The 14,340-nt window shown below is 37.3% G+C and overlaps 1 protein-coding gene across 1 annotated transcript in view; it reads left to right on the top strand.

The window, feature by feature from the left end:
- LOC5570349 overlaps nucleotides 1-11,682 on the top strand; it is a 73,086-nt gene extending 61,404 nt beyond the window's left edge. The window contains exon 3 of the mRNA XM_001653128.2: nucleotides 10,925-11,682. The gene's annotated coding sequence lies outside the window, so the exon portion shown is untranslated. The remainder of the gene's footprint in view (nucleotides 1-10,924) is intronic.
- Nucleotides 11,683-14,340: the final 2,658 nt, after the last annotated feature.

Below are 14,340 nucleotides of genomic sequence, written 5' to 3'. Positions count from 1 at the left end.
CTGTCTCTGATAGAGCACCAACCTCCCATTCATTCATTTAACCCATGAAAGAAAAATCGGCAGATGGGTGCTTTTGACCAAATATGGTTGACGCAAGAACTATCTCACTTGCCAGTTGGCCCTGACTGTTCAAGATCTTAATAGTTCTACATGCCGCCACCCTGTCATTTTGCGGTACAATGCTAGAGACAAAAGATGCTCTAGCGAATGGTAAGACTTTAATCAAGATGTCGCCATCCGAAGCTCCGGCTACATTGCTCAAGAGCTTGTTCTCTTCTATTAGATACAATAGTAGAGCTTTCATCAGTAGTACTCCCTGAGGTCCTCGAGGAAATACAGCGGCTGCAATTACTGTCTGCATTTGCCTAGGGAAGTCTGGTCCAAAATCGTTGACATTAAGAGTTACTGCCCTAGGAACAGCAACGCTTTCATTAGCTAGTATGGTTAGTGTGCCTACTGGAAAGACTGCAGCAACTCTCGATAGAGTCACGACATTGTTGCCCCCACAGCCAACACTATTAGAAATGCGAACAAATTCCGATTTCTCAACTGTCTGGCGGGCGTGTAGAAATTCAAACTAGATAAGAGATTAGTGGAATCAATACGATGCGATAGTATATCATTGACAAATGAAATCATGTCTAATTCGCGACGCTCCTTTAAAGTTTGGTTGTCAATAAGCATGCATCGAACCTCGTATGATGGCAGTGGAAACGTTGTCCAGCCTAATTTGCGTAAGGCATATAAGATAAATAGCGTTTGTGGTGATTCCATTGTATCCTCATGTGTTTTCATATGTGGGGACCACACAATTCTACAATATTCTAAAACTGATCTTACATAAGCAATGTATTTAATCGTACATGGATCCCGAAATTGGAGCTAAAAGCTTAATAAAGCTTAACATATTGATTGCTTTATGGACAGTAGTATTATAATGGTCAGTAAATGTAAGTTTAGATTCTAATATAACACCTAAATCTCTAATCTTATCGCACCTTCGAACATTTTGATTTTCTAATAGAACACAAGACAGTAATCTGTAGTGTATTATGTTTTCTGCTTTATGTGATTAGATTACATTTTTGACGTTTAATTTAAGTAAGCTTTTACTACACCATTTATCAAATATACTTGTTTCATTTAGATAAATGTCGCTGTCTTTTTTGCTTTTGATTTCCATAAAAAGTTTCATATCGTCAGCATAAATAAGAATTTTATCATGTTTTATCACATATCAAATATCATTTAACAAACAATATGAATAAAAATGGACCTAAATGTGAACCTTAGGAAACTCCTGATGTAACATGAACAGGTTTAGACAGTTTTCCCTCAAAGCTTACTATTTGTTGGCGATCTGTTAAATACGATTCAATCCAGTTGAGGAGTCTCATTGCAATTCCCCTTTTATTTAACTTGAAAATCAACATAGGAATATCTAATCTGTCAAATGCTTGTGAAGTGATTCGAAGTGGTTACCTCTATCCATTGTATTTAAAGTGTAATTTACAAATTCCAAAAGGTTCGTTGTAGTAGAACGATCTTTAAAGAAATTATGTTGTACATTAGTTATTCTATGTTTTATTTGGCTAAATACATTTTTATTTATGATTGATTCAAATAGTTTATGAATGGATGAAATAATAGCAATTCCAGGATAATTTCTAATATCAGATTTTTACCAGACTTGTAAATGGGTATGAGAAATAACCGTTTCCATTCTTTTGGAAAACTGCCCTGACAGTTGACAGTGACATGTTGAACAGCCAAAATAATGGTGCTGTAAATTCATTGGCCAAGTTTTTCAATAAAACAAGTGGGATTCCATCGTTTGGTGAAATCTAAATTCTTCAATCCTGTTTAAATGTCCTGTACCTGTATTTGACTAACACCGACATCGGTTGTAAAATCAGGAAAACTAGAAAAGTGTTCAAAATCACGGTCATTATCCGAAAAGTTTGTATAAATCTCTTGGAAAAAACAGCAAAAAGATTGCAAATGTGATCTGGATTATCTGCTGCTTTATTATCTAATGTCATTTTAGATGGAAATTTGTTAGACTTCATCTTAGTTTCAGCATAATTAAAGAAATTCCTAGGGCAAGATTTTAAATCATTTTTAATTTTTGTGTTGTACTCTTCAAGTGCAATTGGTGTACAATATATAAATAATTTACTAAACTTTCTTGAGTTTATTTTGTTGTCTTTAAATTTGATGAGCCTTTTTCTTACGATTTTTCATTTTTTTTTTTTGATTTTCCTATTAATCCAATTGTTAATTTAGCGATCAAATTGTCAGAAGACACTTTTGATTCGCAATGTTCTTTGAGATTACTCAAAAGGGCTTGGAGGTCATTAGCCTGTCTAGCAACGCCTGACAAACGGTATTTAAAGAAACGTAAAACTGTAACACGATACGCTGCCTGCTGGTCAGCAGTACCTGTAGCAAAATCGTTTTCAACTGTATCGTTGAATAAATTCACGGGCAATTCCCTTCCCTCTTTTAAGAGCTGCTAGGTACATCAGGGGAACGATTTGTAGGTATCAAGTTGAAGAGCCATGTATTGTCGTTGCCTTGGGCTTTGTTGAGTAGCGTCAAAGGTACCTGTTTGCAAATTTCCAAACTTTTTTAATTGGATGTTATTTCCAAGGTGATGAAACATTTCGCAAAAATTTGATATCCTTCGTCGTAATTGCATGACCTTTTGTAAAGACATGTTCTGCTACCTTCGATTTAAAATCGTAAATCATTTCCGCTAAGTGTTCCTTGAATCTAACCTCGAGAGACCGCTTTGTTTGACCAACGTAGACCTTGCTGCAGTGAGGACAACTGATTTTGAAAACGCCAGCCTTGTTCAGTGTGTTAACCGGATTCTTGGTAGAGTCTAACAAAGTCTTAAGTTGGTCGTCTCTGCTGGAAAACACTAAATCGATTCCGACATTCCTTAGCTTTGGGCGGAGCTGCTTACTCATTTGTCTGTCGTTTGGAATGGAGACTCTCTTTATGGGTTCGGTGATAGGGATGAGTGTCGTCATAGTTATGCTGTCTTTCCTTTTTGTCGATGCTGGCTTTAATCGTCCTTTCCTTGTATCCGTTGATCCTTGCCGTCTCGAAAATATATTCTAATTCCTTAGTCTCTCCGTCTTTGCTGAGGGGTAGAGTCTGTTGGATCCTCTGGGGTGAACTTGATATCCTTGTGTACGCTGTTGATTGTATCCAAAATTTTTCTAATTGATAACGCTGAGAATATCGTCGCCATTTATTCGGTAATACTCCTTGTATCTTTAAATTTTCCTCAAGATTCGCCATGGAAAGATCGCACAAAAACGGGAACAGAGAATTTCCCCCCTTTCGTTTGCTTGCAGAAGTTTCCTCGAAATTGAAAGTAGTTCTCGTCTATGCACAATCTTGCCAATCTTATGTATGTCTTGACCTTTCTTTTCCATGTTGCATCCGTCCTTTGGGGTAATAACCAGTCCTCGAGGGTTAGGGAAGATTTAGGGAATCCTTTGCTGGAACGCTGGGGAAAAGTCTGATAGTTGCTGGGAGAACTCCTGGGTATTTTTAACTGACCTATTGGGATAAGGATTCCGGCATATTCTGGAATTACTTGACTAACTATTTTGCCAGTTTATGAGTGGGGAATCCGTCTGCCGAAATGATTTCTCTCATTTCTTTTCTTGGTTTGTGAATTTTCGGAAGTCTTTTGATTCATGGAATAATGGGGTTTGCCTTTTTCAAACGATCCACGTCAATGATCGCTTCACAGTCTTTTAGGGTTTTGTCCGTAAGTTTGATTAGTCCGGGTAGTGGATCCACTCTCAAATGTCGGTAGGGGCCTCGTTTATCTTCTTCGCCATTTGTTCGTCATAATCCATCTCGATGTAGAACACTGGTTTCTCCTTAAGTGCTCTGTTGCGGCGTGCAACTGGGACTTTTGCTCAGATAAGCGGGAACGGAACGATCGGATGATCTTCCGTCCACCTGTTGCCGGGAGTAACAGGGCACAGGACCGATAGCTCGACTGCAGGGGGATCTTGCAACTCTAGCCTTGGAAAAGGCTGTTTGGTTTCCACTAGTGGAGGGAAAGGCGGTTTGGTCACTTAACTAAACTACTGTATTTCTTAACTTCTTAACAGAATGGTGGTTGAAACGAAACTGAATGGAATTCTTGCGCATGCAAGCTTCTTTTATAGGCGACAGGTAGTTAAAAACATTGCATGCGCAGCGGTGGGGTTGCGATGGAAACTTCCGTTGCCTACTATGTATCGCTCGGTGATGCAGGAACAAACTCGATGCTGGACGAAGTTGTGGTAGTGCATTCTTCCTAGCTCTCTCGTTCACGTTGTACATAACTGGGTGGTGGATCGGCTGGATTGCGTACACGCTCGATCATGTCGCTCGGAAGGATCGGAATGGGAAACAAGCAAGACTATCGAAGTGGTGTGTGTGGGCAAATTGGGGTGGTTGTTAGCTTGGTATTGGAGGCCGATATACTCGCGGCGGCTCGAGATTAGTAGAGACAGGGGTGGGAAGGACTCATAGGCAAACTCATAAGAAACTTCGCGTTGGCGCGAACATGCTCCTTTCGGTGTATCCTATTCTTTCTGTCTGCTTGACACTCTTCCGCTCGTTTAACCTTGGTCAGGAATAATGGGAATCCTTCCGGATATTCCTGAGCCGATTTTAAAGGCATGGAATAGCACTTCATCGTCAGCTTGTCCAGTTTCGCGTAGTGAGATTTAATCAATTACGCGATGTACTTTTTCTAAGCTTCCCTCGCAATACGTTGTGGAAGTCTATCTTAATCCTATTACTAACGGGTGTTAGCTTTTCTTTTAAACATTCCTTCAGAAATGCAACGCCCTTCTGTGTGCTTACGATGGATCTCTTCAGATCGATGAAAATACTGTGCTTCGTTCTTTTTTTACATAATATTTCTAAGAGTTTCACTTATGATACATTTGATTTTTTAACAAATTACTTTACGAATATTTTTGTTTGAGTTCAGGAATTACACTCAGCTATGGGAATTGTTTCAAGGATACTGACAATGCTTATATCAGAAAACAATTCAAAACTATTTCAAGAATTTCTTCTAAATTTTAAATTGGGATGTCGTCAAAAAATTGTTCAGATTTTATTAGAAACATATTTACCTGGCCATATACATATGTTCCAGAATTCTATCAAGGATTCTTCTATCAATTCCTTTAGAGGAGTTTATTTTGAGATTCCTATAGAAATATATCTAATATTTCTATTGAAATACATCTAAGATTTCTGCAGTTTTTTTTAGGAAATTTTAGAAATACTCTCTGTTTGATAGCGGAGATGAATTGAATAAGTCGTTTTGAGTTTGTATTAACTTTGGATGTATTCGCTTTAGTGGTTAGAATAACAATGACCTTTAGTTCAAATTAGTGCAGTATTTATAGCAAACTTGGATGCTAGTTTAGTTGTTTCTGGACTACTAGGACAATAAACATAGTGGGTTACTGCGATGCAATGAGCAGGAGCATACTACCTCGGCCCGAGAAATGGTTTATGCTGGTGGTGGTTAACTGTTCTCTTCAAAAGGAAGTATTGCTAATTTGGTGATAGGTCGACGTAATGTAGTTCCATTGCTGAAAACATCAATGACTCTGACTAATTAATCCTTTCCTGGGTATACGTCAGAAATACGTTCCATTCTCCAGTGTAATGTTGGTTGGTTTTTATGATCATAAGGAGAGCAGTGTAGGCTGCACAGATCATAGTCGCTGTGGTATGGATGGCATATGTCTCGGCCGGGTTGGTAGCAATGTATTGGGGATTGGCTGCACTCGTCAGGTTGAACATCTGCTCTGCCCCGTCTCCGTCTAGACTGACCCCGTCATCTAGTGCCATCAGATACGAGAGATGGACGCTTGACATTCCGGGTATCCATCTCATGAGAGCTAGCAATTCGGAGATATTCACTGCCCCTGTATCGTCACATAGTGGAATCTTGGGGAGACATGCCAAAACTTTTGACATCATTTTGATTGAGGCCCTTGGGGACCATAATGTTGACTGCGGTCACTGCTTTCCCGGTCATATCCGAGGTCGTCCCGCGGAATGGGCTTGCCTGGCCCAAGGCATCGCACAAAATTTATGTTCGATAGCAGGGATGAATAAAAACGCTTGCATTTCGTATTAACTTTTGAACATGTATTCGCTTTGAAGGTTTGGACAATAATGACCTTTAGTACAAGTTGGAGCAGTATTTATAGCAAACTTGGATGTTAGTTCCGTTGTTTATGAACTACTAAAACAGCTGGTTGCTACAATAAACATAGTTGGTTACTGCGATGCAATAAGCAGGAACACTCTCAATATTCTTTTTTTTTTCTAATTCTTTCTGGTCTACTTTTTAGAATGCTTTCTGAATTAACATTAGCAGATTTGTTTTGGTAGTGTTCTTTGAAAAAATAATGGATAAATTATTTGTATATAAATAGAACTTGATGGAACCATTGAATGAAATCGTGAAAAAACCTCTGAACTATTTTATAATGATAGGTACTTTAGGTTAAATTATTGAAACTCTCTTGAAATTTTCAAATTTCGAATTTTTGAAGACCTTTCAAGAAATACTTGAAATAACTCTAGGAAGAATTTCTAGATAAAACAATGATAGACTCCTAGAGAAACTCCTAGAGAAATTATTGTGTTTGATACCTGGAGTAGTTCTTTGAAGAGGAAAAAGTTAGGATAATACCCATCTTAAAACTACTCATGTCAAATTAAATGTTTGGAATAATTTGGGAGCTTCAGAAACTCTAGGGAAACTAAGCTTAGTTTCCGAATTGTGGATAAAGATTACGCTTGCGCAATTTGAAAATTTTTTTTTTAATGAATCGACATATGTGGCCTTTTAATGATTCTTATTCCGCACGCTTCCTCACTTTTGTCTCATATTCCGGACACTTGAAAATCATATTCAAATAAATCATAATAAAACTCAAATCATTGAATTAATTAACTCATTACGCGTGGTAAAGATGGACAAATTATGGGTGAAATTATGAAAAAAAATCCACGTGCTCGGCTGGGATCAAATCTCAATTTAACTCATCTAGCAAATCATTAATTTAACTCATCTAGCTATTAGAAAGGCGTCTTAGGTTGTTGGGTAATCTGAATTTTCATAGCTATCTATAGAAAATGCCTATTGAAACGAGCCTCCGAAATGGGAACTTGAGACCGGAACATTTTGAAACGAGTCATTTAGACTGGCAAATTTTGAATACGTTTCTGTTTTGTAGAATTTTTATCACTAATTTTTTTAAAAAGTCAAATGTAACGTCGGAAAAATCCTTGAGAGATATTAGTTTTTGGAACGAAATCTTTGGATAACGTATTTATTACCTTACATACAATGGTATCGACCGTGATAATTATATTTTGAATTTGTTTATCGGCATATCGGTCTATTTTGCTCGAAGTAAGAGGGAGCATGGAGAAGAAAGCAATGAATACTAGATGGATAGTAGAGATGGTCGGGTTTCACATTTTTAAAACCCGAACCCGACCCGTACCCGACTTATTTTATTTCTTCAAACCCGGACCCGACCCGAACCCGAGACAATAATTGAAAAGCAAACCCGGACCCGACCCGAACCCGAAAAATTTTAGCTGTGTAAACCCGAACCCGACCCGAAACCCGAAAAAAAATTGTAAGAAAAACCCGAATTAAACCCGAGTTTGAAAAGTTGGTAAATTCATCGTTTCTTATGCATAGGGAAGCTTTTAGGTTGTTACTCTGACCACATTTCTCACCAAACCCGACTTTTTGTAAGCCCGAACCCGACCCGAACCCGAACCCGAAAAAATTAAAATTTTCAAACCCGAACCCGACCCGAACCCGTCGGGTTCGGGTTCGGGTCGGGTTTCGGGTTTGAAAACCCGAGACCCGACCATCTCTAATGGATAGGTACCCCTTACGGGTTGGAAAAAAATCTGAAATTCATTCTACAGTAGCCAAACAAAGCCAATCTCAGTCAGCGAAGCCAGTGAAACTCACGCCTATCGCTGCTGTAGGCGAAGAGCCTTGAAAATTGCAAAACACCCGTTGCTAAGGGCAACCCAAAATTACTGTAGAAAAATGTTCTATCTCCCGCTGCATTTCTCGCATTTAGAGCCTTAAGAGGAAAATAACCATCATCGTATTACAAAATTTCAAAACCAGTTGTTTTGCTCAAAACTTAATCAATGCTTAAGAAAATCTATCATTGCATTACACTTGCTATCTGGATTACAATGATAGATTTTTATGAAGATTTCTTTAAATTTGAACGAAAAAACTGGTTTTTCGTTTTTGATGATTGCTGATGATTGAATGATGGAGTCTTGAGCACTAACGATTTAGAAAATTCATGCACCCAAAATAGGCTACTTGATGAGATTCACGATTTTGAACTACTGTACTGGGAAAGCCACGTGAGTTTCGCGAAATTCAAGCCTATTACTATTACCATTCCCAGCACTGCGTAAGGGAACGGCGAGAGAAATTGGATTAGATGTTGAAGAGGGCATACCATATGAAACAGTATTACTTGAAACGTCCTTCCTCGTGGCTAACGTCCCCTATGGGAACGGCTTGGGTGTGTTTTGAGAATGACACTACCAAGGCAGGCATGTCATTCTCAAAACACATCCAAGCCGTTCCCATAGGGGACGTTAGCCACGAGGAAGGACGTTTCAAGTAATACTGTTTCATATGGTATGCCCTCTTCAACATCTAATCCAATTTCTCTCGCCGTTCCCTTACGGTACCTATCCATCTAGTATTCATTGCTTTCTTCTCCATGCTCCCTCTTACTTCGAGCCAAATAGACCGATATGCCGATAAACAAATTCAAAGTATTTATTACCTTGTGTAGATAAATCATGCCCCTATCTTTAAACTTTCAACTTGCTTCGCATCGACATTCAACGCAATTTCCGCGCATTTTTGTAGATTGGAACTTCTCAATCCATGTTTTTACTGCAAAATTGGCTGTTCGAAGTAGATAATGTAATATTGTGGATCTAGCACTAAATTGCATTCCGATTTCCGAAGCTTTGATAGTTGGGATAGTTCATCTCCGGACCAACGATTGACCTTGCAATCAGGTGGGATTGGGGGAAGGAATGTTAGTGTGTATCCCAAGGGGTGGATCACTTCTGATGCATCGAAATTATTTAAATGCATTTAAATGCACACTCAGAAAATTTTCAATTCATGGCTTGCTCCAATGTTTATTTGTTATCCTTGTCGGAATGTCAAACTCATTTTTTAAAAATATCAAGAAAAGCTGCTGTTCATCCAACAAACTTACCACTCCCTGTCGTAACCGGCCTTGGTCAGCTTTCACTCTAACTGACAAAGAGTGAAGCCTCCCACATACTCATAGGTGAAACAAAGTTGCTATTTTCTGATCCAGGCCTGCAAAACCCTAATACTTTTGCCCAGCTGTGGAATGGACCCTTCGAAGTAGCTGCTCACACTCCTCGGATTCAGTGGAGCATCGGATATTGTCATTTTGGACTTCACTCTCCTATGTGGATTAGATATTATCCTAATCCTTTATCCAACCTAAACTCAAGTACAAATCCATCATCGTTATCTCCTGTAAAACTGTAAGTTGGACCGAGCAGTGGCAGAGTACCCAAAGGCGTTGTTTTTAGAGTTGTGGTCTTCAGGGCAAGGTCTGGTATTCGACGGCCCATACACAAATAGGGGCTCCTTTACCTCTCTTGATCTAATCCAAACGTTGCAGTGATTCAAAGTTCCGATAAAGAAACATTCATTCTGGCAGAGAGACTGGAAGGAGTAGAGTATCAACCTTAAGCGCTTATCGTTCCTTTCTTGTCCCAAAAATCTCCAACCAACATTACAAGAAATAAAACAAGTTATTGAAACAAATAATGTTATGTTATGTTTTGACTTTGATTTGAGAATCGATGCGAATTTTATTTCCTACCAATAAGTCAAAAGCTGTAAGTTCCTCGGGAAGGAAGTTTCAAGGGTTCTGATTAATCTTGATTAGGTGGGACAATGCATACCAGCAATCAATCATACATTTTTCACAGTACATCCAACATATCTGTAGATCGTTATTGTAGTCCTTAAAAATTATGATGCTAAAGAAAATATTATCGGTTTTTCTCTCCCATGTGGTGTCCAGTGAGTTAAATTTTCAGCACAAACGTTTGTCTGGTTCTTTAGGTTTGGCTTCGATAAATCTTCATCTTAATATATTTTATCGTTTAATAGTTACACAACTGTAATCTAGCTTGTTTATCTGAAACAAATGAAATTTGGGATTAGTTGAAAAAGAATCAGGGTAGAATATAACAATTTTCAAACTTCCACAACAAACAATGACGCGTTACTATGATACTACGAGCCAGGGCTAAGTTGATGCATATGTCGAAAAAATGCATTTAATGCAAATCGATGTACATTATATGTGCACCGAACAAGTGATCCACCCCTTGGTGTATCCTTTGCTATTTGGCGACCGTGTTACCTCTGCATATCCACAAAGGTTACTGGGAGGGATGTTTGTTAATGGGAAGGATCACAGGATTCACTTTTATTTATATCATATGTACATGCTTATAAATATAACTTAAATATCTCAAAACCCGTATTACTGTTTCTGGTATAGCACAGGCAACTATAAAATATTCGTTGAAAATCTATAAATCTTTCATTTTATTTTATACTTTTCCGTATGTGAGAACTAAATTCTAACGTTATACCTAATAACACTATTTTTAATTAATTTTTATTTGCATAACGAAGTCAATGCCATATTTTTCTCTATCGAACGTTTGTTTTATCATTATAAATTTATTTCTCTAAAATAATTTTAATAAAATTGATCATTTTTCTATACTTTCGAACCAGGTATTCTGTCTAGCTCGTAATATTATGCGACAAAAGTTTAAGAGAAATTTCACGCGGAGCAATTGCTTATTTCTGACTGGATCTAGTTAAACCAAAGCGATAGCAAAATTGTAGAAGTTATTCTTTCGTTAACTATCAATACATCAAAATCAATTCACGTGTATAAATTGAAAAATTATCATCATTCCTCGTTCACATTTCAAATGATATTTGAAATTTAGCATCAGCCACGCATCAATGATACTTAAAGTATATCCTTCCAAAATAATTCCTTCCAGCGAGATAAACGAACAATCTGTTTTTTTTTTCGGTAAACATTTTTTTTTAAATCGTTAGTATTCGATAAGTTACACATATCTATACAAATGTATTAAAAAGTTTTATTTTTATATGAGATTACGTCTAACAATACATAAATTCCAAACTAATGTTCAATCAATATCAGTATATATGCCGTGGTTTTAATATTTGTATCTAAACGAACATTTTTACATTTTTATAACACAACTCAAAAAGTGTAATCGCAACAGTATGTCCGTGTGCGATATAAATATAATCACGTAACGAAAATTATTGCTTATAAAACTATCATTCATAACTAGCATAAATGCTAGCAGCTAAATCAGCATAATGGAAAAACGTCTCAGTGCATTATTGATGTGTCAAATATCGATCCCGAATTTGGTTTCAGCAACTACATAGCGCACGTAAAAATAATAATGAAAATTGAATAAATTCTAGACGTACCAAGAGTAAAATTGTATTAGGTACACATATGATGACAGCCTTATTCCCATCGCTTGCCATGTCTGATGTGAAAGATTACAAAATTAACGTGTACATTGTATTTTTTCACACCATTTCTGTATTTGAAATTGTTATTTATGCAACAAGTTGCAAAATGATGATTTTTTCAGCAGTTGTATATTTATTGCAATGGTTCAAAAAATCGTTTTTGCTCCACACTACTCATTCGATTCTAGATCAAATTCTGAGTGTACTCCCAAAAATAGAGCTCATTCGGATGAAAACTGAGACTGCACAAGCCCTTCAAAGTTTATATGGGAATCACTATGGGAAAAGCAAGCAATTCATTCAATCGGTCATAGTGTTGTTTTTGCCAAAGACCGTTTTTAAATCGGACGCCCCAGTAATAAGTTATTGGTTATTGAATGAGTTGCAAAACTTTGGCTATAATTATTGGACTGTTCTGCAGGCATCACTGGATTTATGCAGTAAAACATAGTAGCCATGATTTGTGCGTGCTATCTTTCGCGCCAGGTGCAGCAATGTTGTCTGTTCAGAGTTTAAATGAGCACTGCTGAAGAATTTGTGACTGGATATAATTCAATAACTAATTACTGAGGCGTCCGATTTGAAAATGGTCTTAGGCAAAGTTGTAGTTGTTGGTGATGAATGTATCTCACAGTATCAACGGAGCTCTAATTCCCAAGAACACATGGGCAAACACTATGACCAATCGAATGAATAGCTTGCTATTCTCATAATAATTCCTATACAAACTTTGAAGGGCTTGTGCAGTCTCAGCTTTCATCCAAATGAGCTCATATTTTCGGAGGGCGCACAGATTTTGATCTAGAATCGAATGAGCGGTGTGGAGCAAAAACGATTTTTTGAACCACTCTAATATTTATCCAATGAGGCTCGCCGAATTGGATAAATACAACGAGTGCTGAAAAAAACGAGTTTTGCAATGAGTAGCATACAATTTTTTTTGCTATTTCGAAAAATGCCGTTTCAGCTGGATGAACTCTAAAAGCTTAAACAAACATTTCACGAGAACCCACATGGACATACAGCCATGCGTAGTATCAATCCGGTATTTTCCAATCACGTAGGCTGTGAATGTCACAAATTTTCCCATCGGTATCATGCAGATCTATATTCCCTATTGGGGAAAAGAACAGGTATGACAGCACAGACAGTTTTTTTTTCTTTATTAGTATCATTCCAAACATTACATTCATTATTTCTTATATCTAGGTCACTCTAGGTGTTCTGTGTTATTGACAACACTATCATCTTAATTTGGTAAAACAAATCTAAGATTTTATTAACATTTTGTTAACAACATACCGGGTACCCCCGTTGATTTGACCACATTTAATCTGAATACTTTTTAATTTGTACCCCGCTAATTTGCACATCGTTCAGATTAAAAATGGTTCAAACATCATTTAGCTGATGGAACGGAGTAAAGTGAAATGGAACGCTGTGGAACGGAACGCAAAATCAAAACAAAACAGTGAAAGAGGTTACCAGAAACACGATTCTAGGGTGACTAGATGTTCAAATTAAAAATGAATCCCGATGGTTTGCATGAGGTATCGTTCAAATTAGCGGATGTGCACGGTATTACATTTCATTTGCCGTAGCAGTTCAGATTTTTACAGGTGAGTTGATTTCACCTGCTTATAAGAAAAAAAACGTTTTGAATATACTTAACCTAACTTAACCTAAACATATAACGCATTAATCGTGGCAATAGAAGATTGTTACGATTTTTGCCTGAAATTATTGATTATTTTTTTTGACATTTGTTCCAATGTTTCAACATTGGATATTCTATGTAACTCATTGGTACTATACCAGGGAGGAAGCTTCAGAATCATTTTCAAAATTTTATTTTGAATTCTCTGCAGAGCTTTCTTCCTGGTATTACAACAGCTAGTCCATATTGGTACAGCATACAACATGGCTGGCCTGAAAACTTGTTTGACTATCAAAAGCTTGTTCTTAAGACAAAGTTTTGATTTTCTATTAATAAGGGGATAGAGACATTTTACATATTTGTTACATTTGGCTTGAATGCCCTCAATGTGATTTTTGAAAGTTAAATTCTTATCTAGCATGAGCCCTAGATACTTAACTTCATCTGACCAATTTATTGGAACCCCTCTCATCGTGACAACATGTCTACTTGAAGGTTTCAAATAAAGAGCTTTTGGTTTATGTGGGAATATTATTAGTTGAGTTTTGGAAACATTAGGAGAAATCTTCCATTTTTGCAAGTATGAAGAAAAAATATCCAAACTTTTTTGCAATCGACTACAGATGACACGCAGGCTTCGTGCTTTGACGGAGAGGCTTGTGTCATCCGCAAACAAGGATTTTTGACATCAGTGCGATTTTGACGTACCTTCGTGCTGTGCGTACACGAATTCTCTCTGCTCTTGGAAGTTTTCTTAAAAACTACCTAAAGCAATAAAACAGTACTTTTCAGTGCTAAAATTAAAAACGGTACTTTTCAGTGCTACTAAAACAGTACTTTTCAGTACCATTTTTTTCTACTATTGATCCCTTTACGATCCTTGTTTGGACCCGTGCCTTCGATTTTTCGTTGGACCCGTTGCACAGTGGCCCAAGGCTGGCCAAAAGTCAAAAAAATGAAGTTT

Source organism: Aedes aegypti, chromosome 2 (assembly GCF_002204515.2).
Source record: "Aedes aegypti strain LVP_AGWG chromosome 2, AaegL5.0 Primary Assembly, whole genome shotgun sequence".
In the NCBI taxonomy this organism is placed as follows: Eukaryota; Metazoa; Arthropoda; class Insecta; order Diptera; family Culicidae; genus Aedes; species Aedes aegypti.
This window is presented reverse-complemented; position numbering and strand designations above follow the sequence as displayed.